Source organism: Moschus berezovskii, chromosome 7 (genome assembly GCF_049115385.1).
Source record: "Moschus berezovskii isolate FMDL1 chromosome 7, NW_MosBer_1.0, whole genome shotgun sequence".
NCBI lineage: Eukaryota > Metazoa > Chordata > Mammalia > Artiodactyla > Moschidae > Moschus > Moschus berezovskii.
In genome coordinates, this window is record NC_142466.1 from 98,454,870 (window position 1) to 98,467,889 (window position 13,020).

A 13,020-nucleotide genomic window follows, 5' to 3' on the forward strand; every position below is an offset into this window, starting at 1 on the left:
GGTGTTTCCTGCAGTGGGAGAGAAGACTGAGCTGGAGACTTTGGTTCCAAGAAAAAGGCTCAGACAAGGCTTACACTGGCCCAGAAGACTTTTGGAGATTAGTGCAAAATACACAGAACATTTGGAGGAGGGAAAAATAAGGTGTGCAGAGCGTACTCATTATTCTCATTTTATATATGAAAACAGGTTAAGTGGAATGCTCAAGTCTTGTAAATAATTAATAGTAGAACTGGAAATTCAAGCTAGGTCTTACTACAGCCTCCTGTCTTATCCACTACAGCACTGAAGGAAATCTTAGTTTTGTGGTTTTGAGTAAATTGAGCTTCAGTTCTTTAGCTGAGATCGTTCCCAGGTGACCTATTTCACAGGTGTTTGTTAGGCTCCAAGGGGTAATACATGATTAATGGTTTCCTGGAAGGATCAGTGCTGCTTTTCAATATCCATATCTACATAAACAAGAAATAAGTTACAGTATTGTTTCTTTTTCTCTCTTTCAAATTTCCAATCCTTCTCTGCCATTGTAAGACCAACCACCAGCTCTTTTCAGAGTTCCCATTATTTATTCTTTTTCAGGGAAAATAAAATTTCATGATCTGCTTCTGTGGCTTTCCAGTGGAGTGGTAAATATCGAATGTTGTTTGTAGCAAAGAGAATGAAATATATATTTGGTCAGTTATTTCATACTCTGTCCTTTTATGAGCAAAATTGGGGTATTCTCTTCCCTCACTCTCTTCTTTCTTTCTCTCCTTTCTTATATACCTCATTCACAAAGGATTTGAACCTGTTTACAGGTAACAGAGACATAATAAAATAAAAATAGGATCTGGGAAAATGTGAACTAGAATCAGAAACAGTGAATGAGTGACAACCAAAGGCTAAAAGGCGATCTGTCAGTCGTGTTGTTCTAATTATTCTCATAGAAAGGGTTACCAGTTTATCAAGGGAAAGGAAAAAGTGAGGCCTTTCCAATGTTTTCCTAAAAGAAATTTTTCACATGAGACTTTGACATAGATATGCGTCATTTTCCAACATTATCTTCAGACACATTATAGTAATAGGTGTCCCCTCAGAAAGTTTGATCCTCTAAGGGATCCTTGATTTTATTTTATGGAGGAATGCAAAGTGAGGGCTTTAGGCTTTATATTTGTGCCCAGAAAAAATTCTGAAGAAAATAAACAGGGTCTGGCAGTGCAGGGGCAGAAGAGGGGTCTTAATGCTCAGTTCTTCATTGTTGAAAGGGGATCTTCAGAGGAGAGAGAGGGTCAAGGAAAATAATGCATTTTGTACTTCCTTTACGGAAAAGTGATTTCCTGGGAAGGCCCTGGTGGTCCAGTGGTTAGAACTCCACTCTCTCAATGCCAAAGGTCTGGGTTCCATCCCTGGTTGGGGAACTAAAATTCCACAAACTGATCAGCACAGCCAAAACTTTAAAAAGCAAAACAATTTTAAAAAGAAAGTAATTTTCCGCAAAGGACACACTCCCTCTCACCTGATTCCCCATCAACAACCAGTATTACTGACCATTTGAAAACTCGTGGTCAATAGAATAAGTTGGAATAAATAGAAAGATTGTGAATTTTTTCCTTTAATACCAGCAGAGTTCTACACACAAGGAGGTTGCATCAGTTCAAACCTCCTGGGTCTTTCGTTCATCTTAGGGAGATAGGACACGTAATATGAATAAGAACATCCCATATTCTGTGTGACATTTCAGGGCTCCCTTGGTATTTTCTGATCTGGTCCTTCCTATAACTCTTTTTCTATCTGCTATTTCTTTCTTCCCAAAAAAGAAATCATTAAGAAGGGGTACTTGAGAGCCTTATTCCACACATTCTTCTTCCTTCTCAAAACTTCCATATAATGTATTGACTCACTACAGATTTTATTTTCAAATAGAATTCATTTGAATTACTTAACATAACTACCCTCCTGCATGCATTCTGCATCTGGTCTCATTCTCCCAGGTGGATTGCAAACTCAAGGGCAGCAACCCTGTGTTAAAACTATAGGAAATCTATTGATACTCATATAGTAAATTATACATTGTATATACTTTAGAGTTATGAAATTCATAATGAGGGCAAGAAAAAAAATAGCACCAAACAAGTAATGAAGATATTCTACTTATATAGTGCTTTTGTAATGTAAAATATTAGAGTTTCTTTACAAATCATGGTCTCTCTTTATCTGAAAATTGCCCCATAAGCCCAGAGATGGACACTCCATAGCTATGTTTATACCATGTGACCTCCTTCCTGGGGGCTGTTGCTGACTGGATCAGGACTGGGCACTTGATTCAAGACGTGCCTGGAATGTTTCTACCTTGCCAATTTGGAATGGGGACTCAGAGCTCACCAGTCCCTTTATCAAGGTAAGGACTAAAAGTGAAGCAGAGGTAGCAAAGTTGGGTAGCAACTTTGGTAGCAAAGTTGACTTGCATGGCCATGCCTTTGACATCCTGAAATGAGGACTAGTCCTCATGCTAGTCCTGTCCCTGGATACTCTCTGTGTGAGTGTATCCATAAAGTGCAGACGCTGCATCCAGATAATCACAGAAAACCAGCCTTGGGGTAGAGTATGGACATTTGAGGAAAGAGAGACAGAGAGAAATTAGTTTGTTCCAATCCTGAGAAGCCCCTGAAGAAAGAAGGTCTGCAATTACAGAAATAAGAGTCAGAGGAAAGAGAGATGCCTGAAGATAGGTTTCAGAAGATTTCAGTCTTTGAAAAGAATCTTTCTTAGAATTTTGTTTTGGGGTCTCAGGACTTAGCTGACTATGCTTACTGTTTTATCTCCTAGTTTTTTTTGGAGCTCCTGTTAAATGTGTAAAGCTATTGCTTCTGAATTGTCAGAAATTCCCTGCAATGGTCATTCGTATTCTAGGTGTAGATTTTGCCATTTACACCAGGTATATGCAAGGGATTAGATTATAATGATGGTTCCTGTAAGAAGTAGGAGTTCTCTCAAGAGCACATGAAATAGACAGAGAGAGAGATCACTTGGTAAGTTGACAATGTGGTTTGGGAATGGTGTCTCTGGTTTCTCGGCCACACACAGAGTAGGATGATCAGCAATCATCACAGTCACTGCCTTTGGAACATGAGCTAAACAAAGTCGCCTTTCACAGACTGTTGAGGCAGATCTCGTGAAGATCTGGTAGGGATCCAAGGCAAAGTTTAACAGATTGCCTTTGCAGAACTTAGTTGTAAGCCTCTTGGACCTCAGATTAATCAACACTCTGTGTCATCTGTTCTTTATATAACACTCTCTTACAAATTCAAGAAACAAGAAAAATCCAAGATTTAAATATTGGGTTGGCAAAAAAGTTCATTTGGGTTTTCCTTAATATCTTACAGAAAATTCAGAATGAAATTTTTGGTCCACCCAATACATACACACGTATACACACACACACACACACACACGTCTCTTACAAAAGAAGATCTGGGTTTCTCAACAGGGTTCTGAGGAACTCTGAGGTTCTGCAAAATGTCATTAGGGTTTCCACAAGAGTTCTTAATTGGAAAAAAAGAGAAACAGTTTTTGAACTCCAAGTATGACGTGAAGCTATGGACGGGGCTAAGCAGTTCCATTCCTGGTTGCTTAGCCCCATAGGGTACTGTGTGAAAGGACCAAAGCCAGAGACAATTCTCAGTTTGAGATGCAAGTTAGTGGAGGCTTTTGATGGCCAGTGAGCTCAATGTTTTGTGGAGAGGAGGACGCTGTACTGATGAGTGCCTCTCCTCCCTGAATCACCTCCTCCAAATCCCACTCTTCTCTGTGGACTGAGGCAAAGAAGAGAACAAAGTCTATTGGTGAAATATAGAGGGAAATTTGCTAGTAATACAAGTGGTCCTGTTTCACTGGGCATGATCTTTAACAACTAAAAAACGCAGCAGTGGCTCCAGGAAAAGGGAAAAGACAAATCAAATATCACAATTATTTGACAAGTAATGGGGCTGGTTATTTTAAGTGGCCTTTGCAATTCAATTCTCCCCTCACTTCCCTTTTTTCTGTAATAGGAAACAATTACGGAGCACTTACTGAAGGCTCGGCACTCATAGTAAAGCCTTTTCACTTTTCAAGACCCTTTTATGTTTATTATTTCTCTTGACCCTCACAAAAAATCTATGGGAATAAAAAAAATCATTATCATCCTTACATTGTAAATTAGAAAATTGAGCTCAGCTAATTAAATGACTTACCTAAACTTGCCTATGTTGTTAATGGTGAAGTAAGAATTTTAACCAGTGCCATCCCACCCTACTTACACACCTTACTTATCTTCCCCAACTGAGGGTAGACACGTGAAAACTCATTCTTTTCCTGGCCCCTCCCTCTTGCTTTTCTCTCCTATTTCTTTCTTGATTTTAACTTCATCTTTCCCTTTCCCCAACTCCAAAGACTTATGTTAAATATTAATATATATCCTGGTATACCCTCTTTCTTGATTATACCTTTATCTTTCCTGTTCCTTTACTCTAAAGCCCTTTGGTTAAATATTAATATATACCCTGGTGTGGCAGAACTAGTAATGGAACAGTAGAATTAAACTATATAGTCCACAAACTCACATATGCAGGAAATGTAAATTTTTTCTATTTTTCTAGATTCAGAGTAATTTCTATCCCTGACCTAGGGATCAAATCCAGGTCTCCTGCACTGCAGACGATTCTTTACTGTCTGAACCAATGCAGGCCCAATGGGTGGTGCTAGTGGTAGAGAACCTGCCTGCCAATGCAGGAGACTCAAAGAGGCGTGGATTCGATCCCTGAGTCAGGAAGATCCCCTGGAGTAGGAAGTGAAAACCCACTCCAGTATTCTTGCCTGGAAAACATGGGCTATTGTCCATGGGGTTGCAAATAGTTGCCCACGATTGAGTGACTGAGCATGCTTGATGATGTGCTTACTTGATGATACATTCTTCTAAACCCATTTTACAATGGATGCCAGTGGTTCCAAATTCAGATACCTATTGGGGTCAGACAGGTAATATAAATTTATAGATAAAGACCAGAGATGAACAAAATATAAGACTGTAGTGAACCTATGACTACCAGCCCATCTACAAGCACTCAAATGTATTATATTAAACACACACACACACACAAAACCACCCAACAATCACCAAACAAACAAAAGTCAATCCAAGGTGTGGACCAAATGAAACACACCCATTTATGACTTCCGGAATTCACGTCATCCATTAGGATTTTGTACCATAAAGGCCAAGTAAAGATTTTTGTCTTCTCTTCCTGGTGTACTGTCCTTTTCTGAGGCAAAAAGTATCAACTGACCTCCCTCTGGAGGAAGAAGGAAAACAAGGTAAAATAGAAATACCAAAATATGAGTGCCATATCTCAGAGAGAGTATGAAGATAGAACAGAAGACCACGTGAATTTTTATGGGCTACTTAAAATGCAAAATTCCTCAAAATTCGATGGCATAAAATTTCCAGATTTCCTCACTTCTCTGCAGCAGAAAGCAGGACCCTGTACACAGGCAACTGTCAAAGAAACCAAACATAGAAAGCAACCGGAGGGCAAGAAACAAGAACTCAGCTGCCTCACATGTGGTGGTGGAGAGGGAGCCCTCAGCAAAATGGAAGCAACCTGATAGGGTCTGAAAGCTGAAACCCACATTGCTGAGCAGGTTTCAGATCCCCAGAGTCCCAGGGTGAAGGGTGGAGATCAAGCCTGCACTATTTGAGACCTTGACCTGTTAGAGGAAGGGAAGTCAAGAACTGGCAGGACATCAACACATCAGAAGCAGGAAGCAAAGAGTAGAAGAGAGCAAAGTTCCCATGGAACTTAACTTAAAATTACCATCACTAATCAAGAAACAGATTCCATTCCCTTCAGAAGCCTGTGGCTTTTCTTTCTTCACCCCACCACTTCTTCCTCCTAATAAATCCCAGAAAAATATTCCTTGAGTCAAGAAACATCTCTCCAGTAGTCACATTAGGCTGGATCTCGACTTTTGCAGGCAAGTGTGCATTTTGCCTCCAAAGTAAAAGTGAAAGTGTTAGTCGATCAGTTGTGTCCAACTCTTTGCAACCTCATGGACTGTAGCCCACAAGGCTCCTCTGTCCATGAGATTCGCCAGGCAAGAATAGCAAAATGGGTTGCCATTCCCCTCTCCAGGGTATCTTTCCAAGCCAGGGATTGAACCTGGGTCTTCTGCATTGCAAGCAGATTCTTTACCATCTGAGCCACCAGGGGAGCCCTTTTACCTCCAAAATAGTCTTCTAAACAGTCTTCCAGAGAGCTTGATGCAGCTAGCATAAATCTGCGTTTGAACAATAAACCACCTGGGATAGTAACTGCTGATTTTTCAGAGAACTAAGCTACCCACTGAAGTGAGCAAAATACACACAGCAAGATGCAAACAACCTTCCCGGGTGCCCTGTGGCTGAAATCAGAAAGCAGATCTTTTCTACTTGGCCATGATGGCCTTGACTTACCCTGAATTCAGCTGCAGAGAGCAATCTGGAGTAAAGTGTCTTACGGAGCCAGCCAAGAGCACTAGACACTTGCCTGTTGCTTACTAATTTAGATCCTTCAAAATACCTCAGTCTACTGGTCAAAGTTGAAACTGTCTCCATAGAAACAATAATCAGCTGATCCTTTTTTTTTTTTTTTAAAGTTCTCAGTGGCAGGGTTATCAGCACATGCTGCCACAGGCTCTGGGCAAAGGCTCAGTTTAGCTGGCGTGCCTTTGAATCCAAATGTTACATAGTGGAGTCTTTCATTTCATCACATAGGTCTGGTTTCTATGCCTCTTCCCTGGACTTCTCTCAAGTCCTAGCTCTCTTCTCCTTTGCTTCAATTCCTTCCCTATCTCCTGTCCTAAGTCAGTAGTCTCTTAGGCAGCATGTTTTTGTTGGTTTCTAAGAAGATGAATCCTAAATATCCATCTTCAGAGTGGTGTGGTTTTCAGACTCATCTGGAGAGTCAGTTAAACACAGACTCAGGGCCCTTTACCTGCAGATTCTGACTTGATAGGTTTTGGGTAAGTTTCTGGGATCTGTACTTTTAACAACAAATTCTAAAACATAGCTCAGTTTGCAAACCACTCTTCCAAGGGAGGGCTGAAGCTCTCTCCATGCAAAAATGTCTCCTTAGGACAAGAATCCCTGATATCCGTTCCGCTGTTAATCCTATCAGTCAATGTCTATTGTCAAAATGTACAAGTGAACCAAACTGCAGACTGCACCTCCAGGTTGTGAGTTCCTTGAGGGAGAGTACCATATATTATAATTTTTGCATCTCTTGTAGCCAGTGAAGTGTAGCTAGCCTCTGGAATCAGAGAACCATGATAGGAACCCTGATTCCTTTACATCTGTCACTGTGATTGACCTCAGACAAATTACTGACATTTCCTTGGACTTCAGCTTTCTAACTTGTGAAATGTGAATGGTACGATAAAATATATTAAAAGTGAAATGTATGCCTTGCGGAGAAGGGTTCAATATTGGGAGACATGAGCAAACTGGAACATCTGGAACAAGAGGAAGCTGTTTTGGCACATAGCTCTTACACTGGATGGGAGTTACCTTGGTAGGATAGCAAAGCTCCCAGCTGAGTGACTAATTCCCAGGACTAGATTCAAGGATGGGGGTTGACTGGGGAGAAACACACTGAAATAGAGTGCTGTTTTTACTCAGACTCCAAGAGAAAAACAGAGACTTCCCTGGTAGTCCAGTGGCTAAGACTCAGCCTTCGAATGTAGGGTATGCTGGTTTGATCCCTGGTCAGGGAATGACGATCCCACATACCTCAGAGTATGGCCAAAAATAAATAAATAAATAAATAAGAGAAGCACAAGAACAGGGCTCCATTTGTTCTTGTTGTTCAGTCACCCATTCGAATCCAATTCTTTGTGACCCCATGACTGCATCATGCCAGGCTCCCCTATCCTTCACTATCTCCTGGAGTTTTCTCAGATTCATGTCCATTGGGTTGGTGATGCCATCTAACCATCTCATCCTCTGCCGCCCCCTTCTACTTTGACCTTCAATCTTTTCCAATAAAAGGGTCTTTTCTAAGGAGTCAGCTGTCTGCATTAGGTTCAGTTCAGTTCAGTTGCTCAGTCGTGTCCGACTCTCCGTGACCCCATGAATCACAGCACACCAGGCCTCCCTGTCCATCACCAACTCCCGGAGTTCACTCAAACTCATGTCCACAGAGTCGGTGATGCCATCCAGCCATCTCATTCTCTGTCGTCCCCTTCTCCTCCCACCCCCAACCTTTCCCAGCATCAGAGTCTTTCCAGTGAGTCAACTCGTCGCATGAGGTGGCCAAAGTATTGCAGTTTCAGCTTTAGCATCGGTCCTTCCAATGAACACCCAGGATCGATCTCCCTTAGAATGGACTGGTTGGATCTCCTTGTGGTACAAGGGACTCTCAAGAGTCTTCTCCAGCACCACAGTTCAAAAGCATCAATTCTTTGGCGATCAGCTTTCTTCACAGTCCAACTCTCACATCCATACATGACCACGGGAAAAACCATAGCCTTGACTAGACGGACCTTTGTTGGCAAAGTAATGTCTCTGCTTTTTAATATGCTCTCTAGGTTGGTCATAACTTTCCTTCCAAGGAGTAAGCGTCTTTTAATTTCATGGCTGCAATCAGCATCTGCAGTGATTTTGGAGCCCCAAAAAATAAAGTCTGACACTGTTTCCACTGTTTTTCCATCTATTTCCCATGAAGTGATGGGACCAGATGCCATGATCTTTGTTTTCTGAATGTTGAGCTTCAAGCCAACCTTGCATTAGGTGGCCAAAGTATTGAAGCTTCAGCATCAGTCCTTCCAATGAATATCCAGGGCTGATTTCCTTTAGGATTGACTGCTTTGATCTCTTTGTAGTCCAAGGGACTCTCAAGGGTCTTCTCCAACACCACAGTTCAAATGCATCAATTCTTCAGTGCTCAGCTTTCTTTATAGTTCAGTTCTCACATCCATATATGACTACTGGAAAAATCATAGCTCTGACATATGGAACTTTGTCAGCAAAGAGATGTCTCTACTTTTTAATATGCTGTCTAGGTTGGTCATAGCTTTCCTTCCAAGCAGCAAGCATCTTCTAATTTCATGGCTGCAGTCACCATCCCCAGTGATTTTTGAGCCAAAGAAAATAAAATCTGTCACTCCTTCCATTTTTTCCCATCTATTTGCCATGAAGTGATGGGAGCAATTGCCATGATCTTAGTTTTTTGAATGTTGAGTTTTAAGCCAGATTTTTCACTCGCCACTTTCAATCCATATCAAGAGGCTCTTTAGTTCCCCTTCACTTCCTGCCATTAGAGTGGTTTCATCTGCGTATCTAAGTTGTTTATATTTCTCCCAGCAATCTTGATTCCAGCTTGTGATTCATCTAGTCTGGCATTTTGCATGATGTACTCTGCATATAAGTTAAATAAGCAGGATGACATACTTGATGTACTCCTTTACAAATTTTGAACCAGTCGACTACTGTTGCCTGTCCAGTTCTATTGACAGGCATACAAGTTTCTCAGGAGGCAGGTAAGTGTTGTTCTGCTACTTCCATCTCCTTAAGAAGTTTCCACAGTTTGTTGTGATCCACACTGTCAAGGGCTTTAGCATAGTCAGTGAAGCAGAAGTAGATGCTTTTCTGGAATTTCCTTGCTTTCTCTATGTTCCAATGAATGTTGGCAATTTGATCTCTGCTTCTTCTGCCTTTTTTAAACCCAGACTGTACATTTGGAAGTTCTTGGTTCGTGTACTGCTGAAGCCTAGCTTGAAAGATTTTGAATATAACCTTGCTAGCATGTGAAATAAGTGTAATGCTAGTTTGAACATTCATTTGGCATTGCCCTTCTTTGGGACTGGAATGAAAACACCTTTTCCAGTCCTGTGCCACTGCTGAGTTTTCCAGATTTGCTGGCATATTGAGTGCAACACTTGAACAACATCATCTTTTAGGATTTGAAATAGCTCAACTGGAATTCTATCACCTCCATTAGCTTTATTCATAGTGATGCTTCCTAAGGCCCACTTGACTTCACACTCCAGGATGTCTGGCTCTGTGTGGGTGACCACACCATCAGGGTTATCATCCAGATCATTAAGGTCTTTTTGTTTAGTTCTTCTGTGTATTCTTGCCACCTCTTTTTAATATCTTCTGCTTCTGTTAAGGTCTTTGCTGTTTCTGTCCTTTACGTTGCCCATACTTGCATGAAATATTCCCTTGATATCTCCGGTTTTATTGAAGAGATCTCTAGTCTTCCCCATTCTATTGTTTCCCTCTATTTCTTTGCATTGTTCATTAAGAAAGCCTTTTTTCTTTTATCTCTCCTTGCTATTCTCTGGAACTTTGCATTCACTTGAGTATATTTTTCCCTTGTCTTTCATTTCTCTTCTTTCCTCAGCTACTTGTAAGGCCTCTTCAGACAACTACCTTGCCCTCTTGCATTTCTTTTTCCTTGAGATGATTTTGGTCACTGCCTCCTGTACAATGTTATGAATCTCCATCCATAGTTCCTCAGACACTGTGTGTACCAGATCTAATCCCTTAAATCTATTCGTCACCTTCACTGTATAATCATAAGGGATATGATTTAGGTCATAGCTGAATAGCCTAGAGATTGTCCCTACTTTCTTCAATTTAAGCCTGAATTTTGCAATAAGGAGCTCATAATCTGAGCCACAGTCAGCTCCCGGTCTTGTTTTAGCTGACTGTATAGAGTTTCTCCATCTTCAGCTGCAAAGAATATAATCAATCTAATTTCAGTATTGACCATCTGGTGATGTCTATATGTAGACTCATTTCTTGTGTTTTTGGAAGAGGGTGTCTGCTATGACCAGTGCATTCTCTTGACAAAACTCTGTTATCTTTTGTTCTGCTTCATTTTATAAGCATGGCCAAACTTACCTGTTATTCCAGGTATCCCTTGAATTTCTACTTTTGCATTCCAATCCCCTACAATGAAAATGACATTTTTTTTTTAATATTAGTTCTACAAAGTGTCATAGGTCTTCACTGAACCACTCAGGTTCAGCTTCTTTGGCATCAGTTGGGGCATAGACATGTATTACTGTGATGATGAATGGTTTGCCTGGAAACAAACTGAGATCATTCTGTCATTTTTGAGGTTGCACCCAAGTACTACATTTTGGACTCTTGTTGACTATGAGGGCTACCCAACAAAGGTCTGTCTAGTCAAAGTTTTGGTTTTTCCAGTAGTCGTGTATGGATATGAGAGTTGGACTATAAAGAAAAGTGAGCACCAAAGAATTGATGCTTTTGAATTGTGTGTTGGAGAAGACTCGAGAGTCCCTTGGACAGCAAGGAGATCCAACTAGTCCATCCTAAAGGAATATTCATTGGAAGGACTGATGTTGAAGCTGAAACTCCAATACTTTGGCCACCTGATGTGAAGACCTGACTCACTTTAGACGCTGATGCTGGGAATAATTGAAGGCAGGAAGAATAGGGGACAACAGAGGATGAGGTGGTTGGAAGGCATCACTGACTCTATGGACATGAGTTTGAGTAAGCCCTGGGAGTTGGTGATGGACAGGGAAGCCTGGCATGCTGCAGTTCATGGGGTCGCAAAGAGTCGGACACAACTGAGTGACTGAACTGAACTGAACATTTCTTCTAAGGAATTCTTGCCCACAGCAGTAGATATAATGGTCTTCTGAATTAAATTCATCCATTTTAGTTCACTGATTCCTAAGATATCAGTGTTCAATCATACCATCGGCTTGACTATGTCCAATTTACATTGATTCATGAACCTAACATTCCAGGTTCCTATGCAATATTGTTCTTTACCAAATGGTATTTTTCTTTCACCACCAGACACATCCATAACTGAGCATTCTTTCCATTTTGGCCCAGCCACTTCATTCTTTCTGGAGCTATTAGTAATTGCCCTGCACTATTCCCAGTAGTTTATTGGAGACCTTCTGACCTGGGGGCTCATCTTCCGGTAACATACCTTTCTGCCTTATATTGTTTATGGGGTTCTCAAGGTAAGAATACTGGAGTGGTTTGCCATTCCCTCCTTCATTGGACCACGTTTTTTCAGAACTCTCCACTATGACCTGTCTGTCTTGGTTGGCCCTACATGGCATGACTCATAGCTTCACTGAGTTATACAAGCCCATTCATTACCACATGGCTGTGATCCATGAAGTGGACCAGAGATTGGGGTATTGCAGGTCTGGAGATAGATAGTGGTGATGGTAGCACAACAGTGTGAATATGCTTAAAGTCACTGTATAATTCAGCATATATTCATCTAAAAATGCTTAAAATGGTAAATTTTATTTTTTATCTATTTGCCACAATAAGAAAAAAGCCAGGACCTTCTATAAATTTTTATTCATATAGTTTAAAAAATTAAATAAAATTAATATGGAATTAATTTCTGTTTTAACTCTAGCAACATTAATATGCCAGAATTGGAGGGATTTTTTGTTTTACGTATTTTTTAGATTTTATCATAGTTTAATTTAGTCTTAAGTGTTTCTAGTTCTTCTGATATATAAAATGCCAAATATATGTATATGTGTATAAATGTGAAAGTGAAAGTCAGTCAGTCATGTCCAACTCTTTGCGACCACATGGACTATAAAGTCTATGGAGTTCTCCAGGCCAGAATACTGGAGTGGGGAGCCATTCTCTTTTCCACGGGAACTTCTCAACCCAGGGATCAAACCCAGGTCTCCTGCATTGCAGGCAGACTCTTTACCAACTGAGCCACCAAGGAAGCCCTTTGTATATATATATATATATACATATATGTATACATATATACATACATACATATATATGAAGAACTTGTTTGGATTGAAAATATCTACCATAATATAGACAAGATACAATATACTAAGTATCAATAAAAATCCAGGATGTAGTAAATAAATTACTAGGAAAAATGTAATACCCCGGACAGAGCAACTAGCTTTAAAAAAGAGATAATTTCTGTCCTAATTAAACTACTGTAGGAAAGAGGGAAAACTTTTGAATTCTTTTTATGAAACAAGTAT